Raw genomic sequence first — 15,439 nt, 5'->3', positions numbered from 1 at the left:
TTCCTGTTGGATGCTTTCCTATCACATTTAATGTCTTATTCAACTGGCTGTGTCCCACCCTTAATCTTGTAAAAATAGCCTCCTCTCTTCTGTCCCTTCCTGCCGTCCTCCCCTCCCCGACTTTCCTCTGTACTTGAAATAAATGCCTTCCCTTGTTATCTCTATTCCACTGCTCCTGCCATCTCTGCACCATCACTGTATATATCAGTATTTTTGCCTTTGCCTTGACTTCCTGCACCCACTAACAGTATGGCCATCAGCTCTGCCGTATATACAGCCAGATTATCTTTAATACGTTTCCTGACTTCCACTCCACATTCCTGCACTACAAATGCTGACCCAGTACGTCCTGTCCTTGGATCTTTTGAACCATCTGTGTAAATGGCCACAAAATCCTGATACACAGTTTCCAGACATCTCTTAAACAAACCAGATGGATCAACACCCTCCCTATCTTTATGTAGTCTCTCCAACACTTCTAGATCAACTACTGGAGGCGGGAGTTGCCATGGTGGATTTACAGGAATATCTACCGTTGGACTAAACTCCCTTCCATACAGTCCCATCTCCTTCGCCTGGGTAAACTTTTACTCATTGGTTTGGGCTGTAGAAAGGAACGGAGGAACTGGTCAAGTTCGTTTTGCATGTCCCGGTGCCCCGGGTGAACAGAGTTTACATAATTTTAGACCATTCCATTGGTCTTAAGTGAAATATCCACTCACCTGGTGTACCGGGACATGCACCACCAACTTGGGTGACATTTACTCAATCCAATCAAAGTGCCAGTTTTGAGTAGGCAGAGTTATACAGAGTTCTGGTTGGCTGAACAATTGTCAATCATTACGTGAGACCCTTTTGCAAGAACATGAAAACACTTTTCCTCAAGTTTTTGATCACATTGAAATTGATCATAATGTGTGTTTATTTTGGAGGGTGAAAAGTTCTGAATGTTGCAGTTATTTTCCCACCTAAGAAGATACATGTTCAATACTACATATAAGAAATCCCGCTATGCCCTCCAACGAACCATCAAACAGAAAAAGCGTCAATACAGCACTAAGATTGAATCGTACTACACCGGCTCCGACGCTCGTCGAATGTGGCAGGGCTTGCAAACTATTACAGACTACAAAGTGAAGCACAGCCGCGACCTGCCCAGTGACACGAGCCTAATAGACAAGCTAAATTATTTCTATGCTCGCTTCAAGGCAAGCAACACTGAAGTATGCATGAGAGCATCAGCTGTTCCGGATGACTGTGTGATCACGCGCTACGTAGCCGATGTGAGTAAAACCTTTAAACAGGTCAACATTCACAAGGCCGCAGGGCCAGACGGATTACCAGGACGTGTACTCCGAGCATGCGCTGACCAACTGGCAAGTGTCTTCACTGACATTTTCAACATGTCCCTGACTGAGTCTGTAATACCAACATGTTTCAAGCAGACCACCATAGTCCCTGTGCCCAAGAACACTAAGGTAACCTGCCTAAATGACTAACGAACTGTAGCACTCACGTCTGTAGCCATGAAGTGCTTTGAAAGGCTGGTCATGGCTCACATCAACACCATTATCCCAGGAACCCTAGACCCACTTCAACTTGCACACAGCCCCAACAGATCCACAGATGATGCAATCTCTATTGCACTCCACACTGCCCTTTCCCACCTGGACAAAAGGAACACCTACTTGAGAATGCTATTCATTGACTACAGCTCAGCGTTCAACACCATAGTGCCCTCAAAGCTCATCACTAAGCTAAGGACCCTGGGACTAAACACCTCCCTCTGCAACTGGATCCTGGACTTCCTGATGGGCCGCTCCCAGGTGGTAAGGGTAGGTAACAACACATCTGCCACGCTGATCCTCAACACGGGGTCCCCTCAGGGGTGTGTGCTCAGTCCCCTCCTGTTCACCCATGACTGCATGGCCAGGCACGACTCCAACACCATCATTAAGTTTGCCGACGACACAACAGTGGTAGGCTTGATCACAGACAACAATGAGACAGCCTATAGGGAGAAGGTCAGAGACCTGGCCATTTGGTGCCAGGATAACAACCTCTCCCTCAACGTGATCAAGACAAAGGAGATGATTGTGGACAACAGGAAAAAGAGGACCGAGCACGCCCCCATTTGTCATCGACGGGGCTGTAGTGGAGCAGGTTGAGAGCTTCAAGTTCCTTGGTGTCCCATCACCAACAAACACAGTCATGAAGAGGGCACGACAAAGTCTATTCCACCTCAGGAGACTTAAAAGATTTGGCATGGGTCCTCAGATCCTCAAAAAAGTTCCACAGCTGTACCTTCGAGAGCATCCTGACTGGTTGCATCACCGCCTGGTATGTGCCTGTGCTGCCTCCGACCGCAAGGCACTACAGCTGGTAGTGCGTACGGCCCAGTACATCACTGGGGCCAAGCTTCCTGCCATCCAGGACCTCTATACCAGGCGGTGTCAGAGGAAGGCCCTAAAAATTGTCAAAGACTCCAGCCACCCTAGTCATAGACTGTTCTCTCTGCTACCGCACAGAAAGCGGTACCGGAGCACTAAGTCTAGGTCCAAAAGGCTTCTTAACAGCTTCTACCCCCAAGCCATAAGACTCCTGAACAGCTAATGAAATGGCTACCCGGACAATTAGCATTCCCCCCCCCCCCTCTTTTACACTGCTGCTACTCTCTGTTTATTATCTATGCATAGTCACTTTAACTCTACCTACATGTACATATTACCTCAATTTCCTCGACTAACCTGTTCCCCCGCACATATTATCATGAAGTGCTTAGTCAAGGATCATATCATCTCTACCTTACCTGTCACCCTAGACCCACTTCAATTTGCTTACCGCCCCAATAGATCCACAGACGATGCAATTGCCATCACACTGCACACTGCCCTATCCCATCTGGACAAGAGGAATACCTATGTAAGAATGCTGTTAATTGACTATAGCTCAGCATTCAACACCATAGTACCCTCCAAGCTCATCATTAAGCTCGAGGCCCTGGGTCTGAACCCCGCCCTGTGCAACTGGGTCCTGGACTTCCTGACGGGCCGCTCCCAGGTGGTGAAGGTAGGAAACAACATCTCCACTTCGCTGATCCTCAACACTGGGGCCCCACAAGGGTGCGTGTTCAACCCCCTCCTGTACTCCCTGTTCACCCATGACTGCTTGGACAAGCACACCTCCAACTCAATCATCAAGTTTGCAGACGACACAACAGTAGTAGGCTTGATTACCAACAATGACGAGACCGCCTACAGGGAGGAGGTGAGGGCTCTGGGAGTGTGGTGCCAGGAAAATAACCTCTCACTCAACATCAACAAAACAAAGGAGATGATCGTGGACTTCAGGAAACAGCAGAGGGTGCACCCCCCTATCCACATCGACGGGACCGCAGTGGAGTAGGTGGAAAGCTTCAAGTTCCTTGGCGTACACATCACGACAAACTGAAATGGTCCACCCACGCAGACAGTGTGGTGAAGAAGGCGCAACAGAGACTCTTCAACCTCAGGAGGCTGAAGAAATTTGGCTTATCACCTAAAACCCTCACAAACTTTTACAGATGCACAATTGAGAGCATCCTGTCTGGCTGTATCACCGCCTGGTACGGCAACTGCACCGCCCACAACTGCAGGGCTCTCCAGAGGGTGGTGCGGTCTGCCGAACGCATTACCGGGGGCAAACTACCCGCCCTCCAAGACACAGCACCCGATGTCACAGGAAGGCCAAAAAGATAATCAAGGACATCAACCACCCGAGCCACTGCCTGTTCACCCCGCTATCATCCAGAAGGCGAGGTCAGTACAGGTGCATCAAAGCTGGGACCTAAATAATGAAAAACAGCTTCTATCTCAAGGCCATCAGACTGTTAAATAGCCATCACTAGCACATTAGAGGCTGCTGCTGCCTATTGAAGTCACTGGCCACTTTAAGAAATGGAACAATAGTCACTTTAATAATGTTTTCATATCTTGCACTACTCATTTACATTTAAGTCATTTAGCAGACGCTCTTATCCAGAGCGACTTACAGTTAGTGAATACATATATATATTTTTTTATACTGCCCCCGTAACAACCAGATCTCTATCAGCTACTCCCTGCTTCCCTCCCCTACCCTGGGCCAATTGTCGCCGCCCATGAGTCTCCGCCGCCGGCTGCGACAGAGCCTTTAACAACTCTAGTCACAGTCAGCACTCTCATGCTTAACCCCGCCACTCAAACTCACTCATATGTATATACTGCATTCTATTCTATAATATTCTTCTGTATCTTAGTCCATGCTGCTCTGTCATTGCTTGTCCATATGTGTATATATTCTTAAATCCCATTCCTTACTTTTTTGTGTGTATTGGGTATATGTTGTGTAATTGTTAGATATTACTGCACTGTCGGAGCTAGAAGTATATGCATTTTTCTACACCCGCTATAACATCTGCTAAACACGTGTATGTGACAAATAACATTTGATTTGATTTGACGCTGTACCGGTACCCCCTGTATATAGCCTCGCTACTGTTATTTTACTGCTGCTCTTTAATACATTTTTTTATTTATCTATTTTTTACTTAACACTTATTTTTCTTAAAACTGCATTCTTGGTTAAGGGCTTGTAAGTAAGCATTTCACTGTAAGGTCTACACCTGTTGTATTCGGCGCTGTAACACTCTGGCTCTATGGACGTTTATATTGAGCCAGGGTTGTTCATTTTCTTGTGTTGGGTGTATTTCATTTGGTGGTGTTGGGGATGGGTGAGTTTCATTTTGTTTGTGTCATGTGGTGATTGGTCGATGACTCCCAATCAGAGGTAACGAGTGTCAGCTGTCGGCTCGTTATCTCTGATTGGGAGCCATATATATTCTGTGTGTTTTCTCCTTTGTTTTGTGGGTTATTGTTTCCGTGTTGCTGTTAGTTTGTATCAGTATTTTGAACTTCACGTATCGTCATTTGTTGTTTTCTTCGTGGTTGCTTTAAATAATAAAGTCATCATGTTCACTCGCAACGCTGCGCATTGGTCCGCTCCTTCACACGATCGTGACAGAATAACCCACCACAAAAGGACCAAGCAGCGTAACAAGCGGCAACAGGACCCTACCTACACAGGAGTTATGGACGCCTCCTAAGGTCGGGACATGGGAAGAGTTATTGGACGGAAAGGATCCTTGGGCACAACCGGGAGAATATCGCCTCCCTCGTGAAGAGCTGGAGGCAGCCAAAGCCGAGAGGAGGTGGTACGAGGAGGCAGCGCGAGGCGAGGCTGGAAGCCCGTGGAAGAGAGGCAACCCCAATAAATTTTTTGGGGGGGCACATGGCTTGGGCGACTGGGCAGCAGGAGGCTGCCACAGGGAGAAAAGGAGAGAAGGCTAACTGAGTACGGGAGCCATTGGCGAGTAGAAGGAGGGAAGTGTGTGTGGCACGGCGTGAAGGACTGATGTGTGTTGCCAGTCCGGTCCGGCCCGTTCCTGATCCTCGGTTGAGGCCAGTGGTGTGTGTTCCGGTACGGACCGGCCTGTTCCTACTCCAAGCACCAGGTCCACGGTGTGCTACGCCAGCCCGGCCCGGCCTGTTCCGCCACTCGCACCAGGGATACGGTGCGCGTCGCCAGCCCAGCCCGGCCTGTTCCTACTCCACGCACCAGGGAGACGGTGCGCTTCGCCAGCCCGGCCCGGTCTGTTCCGGCCACTCGCACCAGGGATACGGTGCGCGTCGCCAGCCCAGCCCGGCCTGTTCCTGCTCTCCGCACTAGGCGTGAGGTGAGTCCCCAGGGTCCAGCATGCCCTGTTCCGGCACCACGCATCAGGCCTACGGTGCGTCCCCAGGGCCAAGCATGCCCTGTTGCTGCTTCCCGCACTAGCCCTGAGATGCGTGTCCTCAGCCCGGTACCTCCAGTTCCGGCACCACGCATCAGGCCTACGGTGCGTCCCCAGGGTCAAGCATGCCCTGTTGCTTCTCCCCGCACTAGCCCTGAGATGCGTGTCCTCAGCCCGGTACCTCCAGTTCCGGCACCACGCACCAGGCCTACGGTGCGCCTCAGACGGCCAGAGTCTGCCGTCTGCCCAATGGGGTCTGAACTGTCCGTCTGCCCAACGCCGTCTGAACTGCCCGTCTGCCCAACGGCGCCTGAACTGCCCGTCTGCCCAACGCCGTCTGAACTGCCCGTCTGCCCAACGGCGCCTGAACTGCCCGTCTGCCCAACGGCGCCTGAACTGCCCGTCTGCCCAACGCCGTCTGAACTGCCCGTCTGCCCAACGCCGTCTGAACTGCCCGTCTGCCCAACGCCGTCTGACCTGCCCGTTTGTACTGAGCCTGCAAAGCCGCCCGTCTGCCATGAGCCTTCAGAGCCGTCCGCCAGACCGGAGCCGCTAGAGCTCTCCGCCAGACAGGATCAGCCAGAGCCTTCCGCCAGACAGGATCAGCCAGAGCCTTCCGCCAGACAGGATCAGCCAGAGCCTTCCGCCAGACAGGATCAGCCAGAGCCTTCCGCCAGACAGGATCAGCCAGAGCCTTCCGCCAGACAGGATCAGCCAGTGCCTTCCGCCAGACAGGAGCAGCCAGAGTCTTCCGCCAGACGGGATCAGCCAGAGCCTTCCGCCAGCCATGAGTGGCCAGATCCGTCAGCCAGCCATGAGCAGCCAGATCCGTCAGCCAGCCATGAGCAGCCAGATCCGTCAGCCAGCCATGAGCAGCCAGATCCGTCAGCCAGCCATGAGCAGCCAGACCCGTCAGCCAGCCATGAGCAGCCAGACCCGTCAGCCAGCCATGAGCAGCCAGATCCGTCAGCCAGCCATGAGCAGCCAGATCCGTCAGCCAGCCATGAGCAGCCAGATCCGTCAGCCAGCCACGAGCAGCCAGATCCGTCAGCCAGCCACGAGCAGCCAGATCCGTCAGCCAGCCAGGAGCAGCCAGATCCGTCAGCCAGCCACGAGCAGCCAGATCCGTCAGCCAGCCATGAGCAGCCAGATCCGTCAGCCAGCCATGAGCAGCCAGATCCGTCAGCCAGCCATGAGCAGCCAGATCCGTCAGCCAGCCATGAGCAGCCAGATCCGTCAGCCAGCCATGAGCAGCCAGATCCGTCAGCCAGCCATGAGCAGCCAGATCCGTTAGCCAGCCATGAGCAGCCAGATCCGTCAGCCAGCCATGAGCAGCCAGATCCGTCAGCCAGCCAGGATCCGCCAGAGCCGTCCAGCCAGGATCCGCCAGAGCCGTCCAGCCAGGGTCCGCCAGAGCCGTCCAGCCAGGGTCCGCCAGAGCCGTCCAGCCTGGATCCGCCAGAGCCGTCCAGCCAGGATCCGCCAGAGCCGTCCAGCCAGGATCCGCCAGAGCCGTCCAGCCAGGATCCGCCAGAGCCGTCCAGCCAGGATCCGCCAGAGCCGTCCAGCCTGGATCCGCCAGAGCCGTCCCGCCAGGATCCGCCAGAGCCGCCCCGGCCAGGATCCGCCAGAGCCGTCCCGCCAGGATCCGCCAGAGCCGTCCCGCCAGGATCCGCCAGAGCCGTCCGCCAGGATCCGCCAGAGCCGCCCCCGCCAGGATCCGCCAGAGCTAGCCAGCCAGGATCCGCCATCTAGTCAGGTGATGCCCCTTAGCCCGGTGCTGCCCTTTAGCCCGGTGCTGCCCCTTAGTCCGGTGCTGCCCCTGAGTCCGGTGCCGCCCCTTAGCCCAGTGCTGCCCCCGTAGTCCGGTACTGCCCCTTAGCCCGGTGCTGCCCCTTAGGCCGATGCTGCCCCTTAGTCCGGGGTTGCCCCTTAGTCCAGGTGGGGTTAGGTGGAGGGTGGTCATTGGGAGGAGGCTACCGAAGCAGGTTGTGACTGTGGTGGGGTGGGGATCACGACCGGGGCCAGAGCCGCCACCATGGACAGACGCCCACCCAGACCCTCCCCTAGTCCTGATGTTGGTGCGCCCGGAGTTCGCACCTTTAGGGGGGTATTGTAACACTCTGGCTCTATGGACGTTTATATTGAGCCAGGGTTGTTCATTTTCTTGTGTTGGGTGTATTTCATTTGGTGGTGTTGGGGATGGGTGAGTTTCATTTTGTTTGTGTCATGTGGTGATTGGTCGATGACTCCCAATCAGAGGTAACGAGTGTCAGCTGTCGGTTCGTTATCTCTGATTGGGAGCCATATATATTCTGTGTGTTTTCTCCTTTGTTTTGTGGGTTATTGTTTCCGTGTTGCTGTTAGTTTGTATCAGTATTTTGAACTTCACGTATCGTCATTTGTTGTTTTCTTCGTGGTTGCTTTAAATAATAAAGTCATCATGTTCACTCGCAACGCTGCGCATTGGTCCGCTCCTTTTGACGATCGTGACAGGCGCATGTGACGAATACAATTGGATTTGATATGTTATTTATTTCCAATGCAAAGTTATTTACCCTTATTTTACCAGATAAATTGACTGAGAACATAATTATCTTTTACAGCAACGACCTGGTGAAAAGAGTTACAGGGGGAGGAGAGAGGACGAAGCTGGGGATGATTAGGTTCCCATGATGGTATGAGCATAGACATTAAAAGGGTATGAGGCCCATTTTGGAAATTTCGCCAGCAAAAAATATATAATACATTTCAATATATTTAAAAGGTATTCGAAATACATGAAGATAAATTTGCATCTTTGCTAAAACGCATGTAATGCCTTAAAACAGGGATGGCCAACTCCAGTCCTCGGGGGCCTGATTGGTGTCACACTTTTGCCCCAGCCCCAGCTAACACACCTGACTCCAATAATCAACTAATCATGATCTTTAATTTAGAATGCAATTAGTTTAATCAGCTGCGTTTGCTAGGGATGGGGGAAGAGTGTGACACCACACCACTCCGGCCCCTGAGGACTAGAGTTGCCCATCCCTGCCTTAAAATGTATTCCAGAGATGCATGTACATACATTCGCATCTTTGCTCAAATGCAACATTCCAGAAATGCATGGCTATGATATCAAGTATACAGAGTGGCCAAAGTGGTTCCTAATTCGGATTCTTAAATTATTCTTTGCTTTTTGATCAATGGAGATAATTTTTATGGCCACCAAGCCAAAACTTTGGCAGTGATATAATTAGTTAGCTGGGAAACCTATTGCTATTCTTATATGTTTTTTTTTTCTTGACATGGTCAAATAACTCAAGTATAGCTTGGTAACTTATTTTTCTAACTTGGCACACAGAAACTAGAGGCCACTAGTAACTTGGTCAAAAAGAATGGCACCAATTGGCCTATAGGTGGCACTGTTGTAAGCAGTCTCACTTACAACCTCATAGCCGCGTGTATGTCAGTGTCTTTCCTCATGCTGAACAGATTTACTTCAAGGACCCATAAGGTCCGTCAGGATAGATTTTCCTCCATCTTGGACATTTTGGAAAACCTTTGAAAAATGTATTCTCATGAACCATAGGTCCAAATTACACCAAATTCGGTATGCCCATGGTCCATCTCTTAACTTAGTTAAGTAAAATCTGATTTTACGTGTTAAATCCTTTGTAAATCCACTTCACAATGGGCTATCAACTTGAAACTTTTTAGGATCATCATAGCAGGCACGTGCACAGATAGGACTCTACCTTTGCAGAGCACATGCCCCTTTGCCTTTCCAGCCTCCAAGGTGGCCTTTTCGGTGGTGGTATAATTTTTTTGTCGTTGTTGTTCTGAACCCACTGCACGCAAGTCGTCATTAAATTGTCATCTATGCTTCAGAACCAAAAAGTTGCGCGTCTTGATTGTTGACCAATGACCAGTCATCAGCATTGGCGTGCAAAGGCACATATCCAGATTAGTAACCAGAAATAACTTATTCCTTACTAATTTCCTACAGTTTGGCCTGGCAAAAACAGAGTATGCCTCATCCATATAAAATATAGTTTAGCAATCTACTACTGACTCATCTTTGCCTAGAACAATAGGCTACCTGGTGATTTGATTGATCATTTTTATATTTCAGATAGGCCTAGCTTGGGTGGCTACTGGACATATGTCTAACAGTGTATACAGAATAACACAGATTAAATGACTATCACCAATTGGCTAAGACTTAACGAGGTTACACGTGTTCAGTTCAGAATAATCTTTAAGAGAAAAAACTGTGTGTCTGATACACACAGGAGCTTGGTAGCAAGTTCTCAAAGTATGAACAAATTCACTGTCCTTTTAACCAAATTCAAGCAGAAACTCACGCCCAACCCGAATTAACATTTCTTTGCACTTTGCTAGTTAAAACAAAATACAGGAAAACACACCCAAATTCTAATCAACTCAATTTAAATGATAGGAGTGCACCCTTGTGTCGCTCCCTCTTTCAACTATCTGCTGTCCGACGAACAAAAATAACAGATTCCCTGTAACAATAAATCCATGGCACTTACAGCACAATAAAATATATCAAAATTAATAGCTCTTTATGAACTCTTGAAACGATCCAAACATTACAATTTAATTCACACAGTAACATTAATTTAGTTGATTCACGTTTTCATCTGTCTTCACACCTCTCATGGCGTCAGTGACCCCAGGACTCAACTCACCATCTCATACTTTTAATGTGGGGCTATGATGACAGTCAATTGCAAATTAGTCTGACATAATGTATCTTATCTCACCACCACTAATGAGATGGGTGTGCTTGATGCATGTCATGTCAAAACTTCTCAAAGTCAGGGGGTGTGGTCGACAGTGCGCACCTCATCTCTGCTGTCACATCGAACCTGGATCGATATTTGGTTTAAATGCAAACGAGAGCACTTATGGTGCTTTCAAGACAACTGGGAACTCTGAAAAATACGAGGTCAAATCATGATGACAGTGATTTTCAGGTCGGAAAGTCGGAGCTCTAGAAAAAGGCCTGAGTTCCCGAGCTGGAATTCCGAGTTGGATGACCATTCAAAATGATTTTTCATTATTTCTTTCTGAGTTCCCAGTTGTCTTGAACTCAATGAAGTCGGATGTCTGAGATTTCCAAGTTCCCAGTTCTCAGTTGTTTTGAATGCGGCATTAATGCTCAGAGGGAGACGCTAGGGTATTCCCTTTGAGTCAGGAACCAAAACTCTGCCATAGTGACCCATGAATGGATTTGGTGACATGACAGCTCGATCAGCTGTTCAATTTCACTTACTGGCATGTCAACTGAGCCAGGATCACAGTCAAACGTATTGGGAAGTAGGTCCCAATGTGCTCTTCCAAGCGTTGGGGGTGAGCAGTCTTCACTCGTGTGGGACACTTACTGATGCTGTTTTCTGTTAGAAACATGCACAGCCGAGGGAAGTGGGCAGGGTTCGCTTTTGAAAGACTCACTCTACAAAGATAATTCTTACCTCTGAATCCACTGATACGATCACTCATCTGCATAATGTTTCCCCTGCATCCTTGCGTTCAGTTCGTTCAGTTTCACAAATATGTCTGTTACATAGGCAAGGAGACACATTTTCTTGGTATCTTACCTAGTTATTTTCAGATTATCTCATTTTGCTCTTTTGTAGCTTTGGCAACTATGTGTGTGTTTTCTATACCTGTTCGCTCCTTTCCCTGTAGGCTTTACAGACGGTCCCCACCCCTTGGCTGCAACCCTTCTAATTTAGTGTACCCTGCGCGCACAACCCATGTGGAATTCCAGGGCCGGTATCCTTAAAGATTCTGAGAATCCTCTCAGAGAGCTCCTAACTTAACCTAAAAATTCCTTGCCAGGAGTTTTAGCTTAGAAGTGATTCCAGAACATTTTCAGTGAACTCTGAGCCAGGAATGGATGAAAAATCCTATCTTAGTGAGGAGGTGTGGTTGACCCCGTTGCTAGGTATGAGTCATCATTTCAAAAGCCGTGATTGGTTGATCCTACAAGTTTGATGAAAATGAACTTTTGGTGATAATGAGCAAAGGATGTACCCTCAAATCAATAAACATAATTATACACTCTAATCTTATGCAGACTATAATTGTAAATAATATTTCACATTCAAGAAAATATCTGGAAAATGAATAGTAAGCTGTAGGGGTTATAGCCTAACATTAGAATCTAAAATATGTGAAAACGTAAGCTCATTACACCCTGTTCAAATAATGATTTGTGTCTCATTTGCTCATATTAATATCCTAGCTGGCATATTTTGTACTTTCACTTCCATATGGACCCCATTGAAAACAAGATGGCCTATCTCAAGGGGCTGTCCTTAATGAAGTAGAAATTGCAACGTTACAACTCAGTGTGAACTTAACGAGGGTAACACAGCTCAGCTTTTAACAATGTCTGTGATTGCTGGCTGGTCTATTTATGAAGGCTTGTTAACAAATATCCTACAAACACAGAAAATGGAGAAAAAAGGAATCGCAAGCCGAACTGGACTGAGGAGCAAGGTTTGTTGCTGGCCCAGTTGGTGAACGAACATAAAGGTATGTTACGAGGAAAATTTGGCCCAACTGTCACTAGCCAAGGCAAGAGGCGCGCCTGGGACACAATATCCCAAACAATCAATGCCTCTTTTCCACTGGTGGTGCGGACAGGCGACGATTGTGAGAAAAGGTGGTATGTGCTGCAGTCCAAGGCAAAAGATGAGATTGCAGCACACAAGCGGGAATCCTCACTCACAGGTGAGCAAAATACTATGGCCTACCACATAATCTGGCAATTTGCTCCTGCTGGCAAAGTTAATTTACATGCCTAAGTACTGTGTTCATTGACTGTTTCTTTCTAGGGGGTGGACCACCTGCAAAGCGGCTGTCCCAGGTGGCCGACACTGTCTTTCAAGTCCTGGGACACTCTGAGGTCAGTGTCACCGGGCTGCCAACAGGCATTGACACGTCAATGATGCAGGCCCTTGAAATGCAGCAAAGGTAGGACACAGGGTTATTCATATCAACAGTGTTTATTCATTGCAGAAGCCATTTCATGTGTTATCCATGCTCATTGTATTAAATTAATTTAATCAAAACAATAATTAAACTAGGCCTATGTATTTCTGTAGCATGGAGCCATCACAAGAACCGGGCCCATCAAGTTTGCCGCCTGAACCATCTGCAGCTGCTACTCAGGATAGCCCGGCGGATCAAACACCATTCCCATCCGCAGCACCTGCTCCGTCAGCATCCCTGCAGGAGAGAAGATTGCAACTCACAATTGATGTGTTTGAACAACAACAAAAAAGTCCTTTCCCTTCAGGAGGAGTACTACCGCCTTAAAATTGAACACCTAAAAAATAAACCATTTAGAGATTGTGTTCTGTGTCTTGCATTTAACAGTTGCAGGTGATGTGCAGTAAAACTGTGGTAGTTCTTAATACCATCACAAGTTCTCAAATGACATGGGGCTACAGCTTGCCTGAAATGTAAATTTGTGAAGTTTGCCCTGTAAGGCAGTCCACTCTGGGCTAGGTTCCCCTGTGGAATGTGAATATCTTCTTCACCACCATCCTCATCGTTGTCTCCATCCTCATCCTCATCGCCATCCTCCAGAGGTTCTGCAATCTGTCTAACCTTGCAAATATTGTGTAATATTGCACAGGCTATGATGAGTTTGCTGACTTTTTCAGGCCTCAGCCGCACCTCTCCGTGGAGAACATGAAAGCGCCTCTTAAGCTGGCCTATGCCACGCTCCACCACCGCTCTTGTTGTCTTGTGGGCCCTACAATAGAATACAGACCTTTAATTATTTGATGGAAATATTGCACTACTTGGATGCTCTAACATATTGCTTGCATTTCATTTCCATGATTTTTGTATTGTTTGGCTTACCTGTTATAGTTTAGTTGGGGCCCTTGGCGTGGCTGGAGGTAAGGTGTAAGGAGCCATGGTTTGCATGGGTAGCCACTGTCCCCTAACAAGTGGCAATTAGCTGGCACATAGCGTCTCTCAAAAAAGCTGTCTGATGCCACTCTCGGGAGAGCATTCTCGCATCATGTGTGGAGCCTGGCCATTTAGCCACAATGTCCAAAATCTTCCAGGCCGCATTGAACACTATTTGCACATTGATGCTGTGGAAATTCTTCCTGTTAACAAAGACAGCTTCGTCCTCTGATGGCGCAATTATTCTCACATGTGTTCCATCAATTACACCCACAACGCCAGGGAATCCTGCAATGTCCATAAATGCCCTTTTATGTGTGTGTAAAGTGCGGGCATCCAGCGGGAATGAAACAAATTGTGTCACAATATTAGGTTGTGACAAAGCTGTCAGTGTTTGGGTGATGACTCTGCTGACGGAGGATTGGGACAGACCCAAGTCATCACTGCTGCATTGTTGCATTTTCCCTGTTGCCAAATACCTCAGGGTTGTGATTACTTTCTTCTCCGGTGTAATAGCGTTGTGGCGTCGAGTTGGTGAAGTAATTGCATCTCTAAGGAGATCCACCACAAACATGATTCCTGCACGATCCAATCTGTAGCGTCTCAATAATTCCCTGTCATCCAGTGTTTGCAGGACATCTCTCCTGCCTCCTCTGTTGGCCATTTTGTGCAGCTGCTTAGGGTAACTCCTAAGCCACTAAAAGTCCTCTTCCCTGCTCTTAGCAGATCTCGCCTTAGGAGCCCTTTTAAGCGCTAGGACTCTTGAGGAATAGCTTTTATATTAACTGGGATTTTCGTGTCACTTTTAGGGGAAATTATAAGAAAACGTCATGCCTCTGAGAATTTTCTTAGAATTTGGCCGCTAGGAGCCACTTTTTGCACAAAAATTCTTTAGAGATACGGGCCCAGGTCTCTGGCAGAGTTTGGAACTGCCAATCCGCGGTCAAGAACGCCAAGTTCATTTCAGCCTATGCTGCCCTTCAGTCCATTGACCTTTTGGCCCTGACAGAGACATGGATCACCCCAGAGAACACAGCTACTCCAGCTGCTCTCTCTTCATCTGATTACGTTTTCTCTCATAGTCCAAGACCATCTGGTCATCGCGGTGGTGGCACAGGGCTACTCATTTCTCCTAACTGGAGATGTTGTATTTTTTCCCTCTCTCATCTGTCAGTCCACTCATTTGAATTCCATGCTGTCACTGTCACTTGTCCACTCAAACTTAACATTGTTGTCAGCTATAGCCCACCAGGTGCCCTTGGAGAGTTCATCAATGAACTTGACACCTTGATAAGCTCATTTCCTGATGATGGCTCACCTCTCTTTGTACTTGGCGACTTCAACCTCCCGAATTCTGCCTTCGATTCATTTCTTTCCAACTCTCTTTATATGATATTAGTGATATTAGCCTATCACTTGTGAATTATAGATTGTCACTTGTGAATGATAACCAGCTTGTGCCCAAACTTTTGACTGGTACTGTATATTTTATTTATTTATTTTGTGGTATCCAATTGGTAGTTACAGTCTTGTCTCATTGCTGCAACTCCCCTACGGACTCGGGAGAGGCGAAGGTCGAGAGCCATGCATCCTACGAAACACAATCCTGCTGAGCCGCACTGCTTCTTGACACACTGCTTGCTTAATCCGGAAGCCAGCCGCACCAATGTGTCGGAAGAAACACCATCC

At 48.3% G+C, this 15,439-nt stretch overlaps 1 long non-coding RNA gene across 1 annotated transcript; it reads right to left on the bottom strand.

Annotated features, from left to right (window-relative positions):
* Positions 1 to 12,818: 12,818 nt before the first annotated feature.
* Positions 12,819 to 13,816, bottom strand: LOC121561129. The gene is made up of 2 exons (XR_005999144.2): positions 13,700 to 13,816; positions 12,819 to 13,589 (listed from the first exon to the last, which is right to left on the bottom strand). It is a non-coding gene; the product is annotated as an uncharacterized LOC121561129 (long non-coding RNA).
* Positions 13,817 to 15,439: the final 1,623 nt, after the last annotated feature.

The sequence above is a fragment of the Coregonus clupeaformis genome, chromosome 1 (genome assembly GCF_020615455.1).
Source record: "Coregonus clupeaformis isolate EN_2021a chromosome 1, ASM2061545v1, whole genome shotgun sequence".
NCBI lineage: Eukaryota > Metazoa > Chordata > Actinopteri > Salmoniformes > Salmonidae > Coregonus > Coregonus clupeaformis.
The sequence above is the reverse complement of the archived record's forward strand: the minus strand, read 5'-3'. Positions and strand labels throughout refer to the sequence as shown.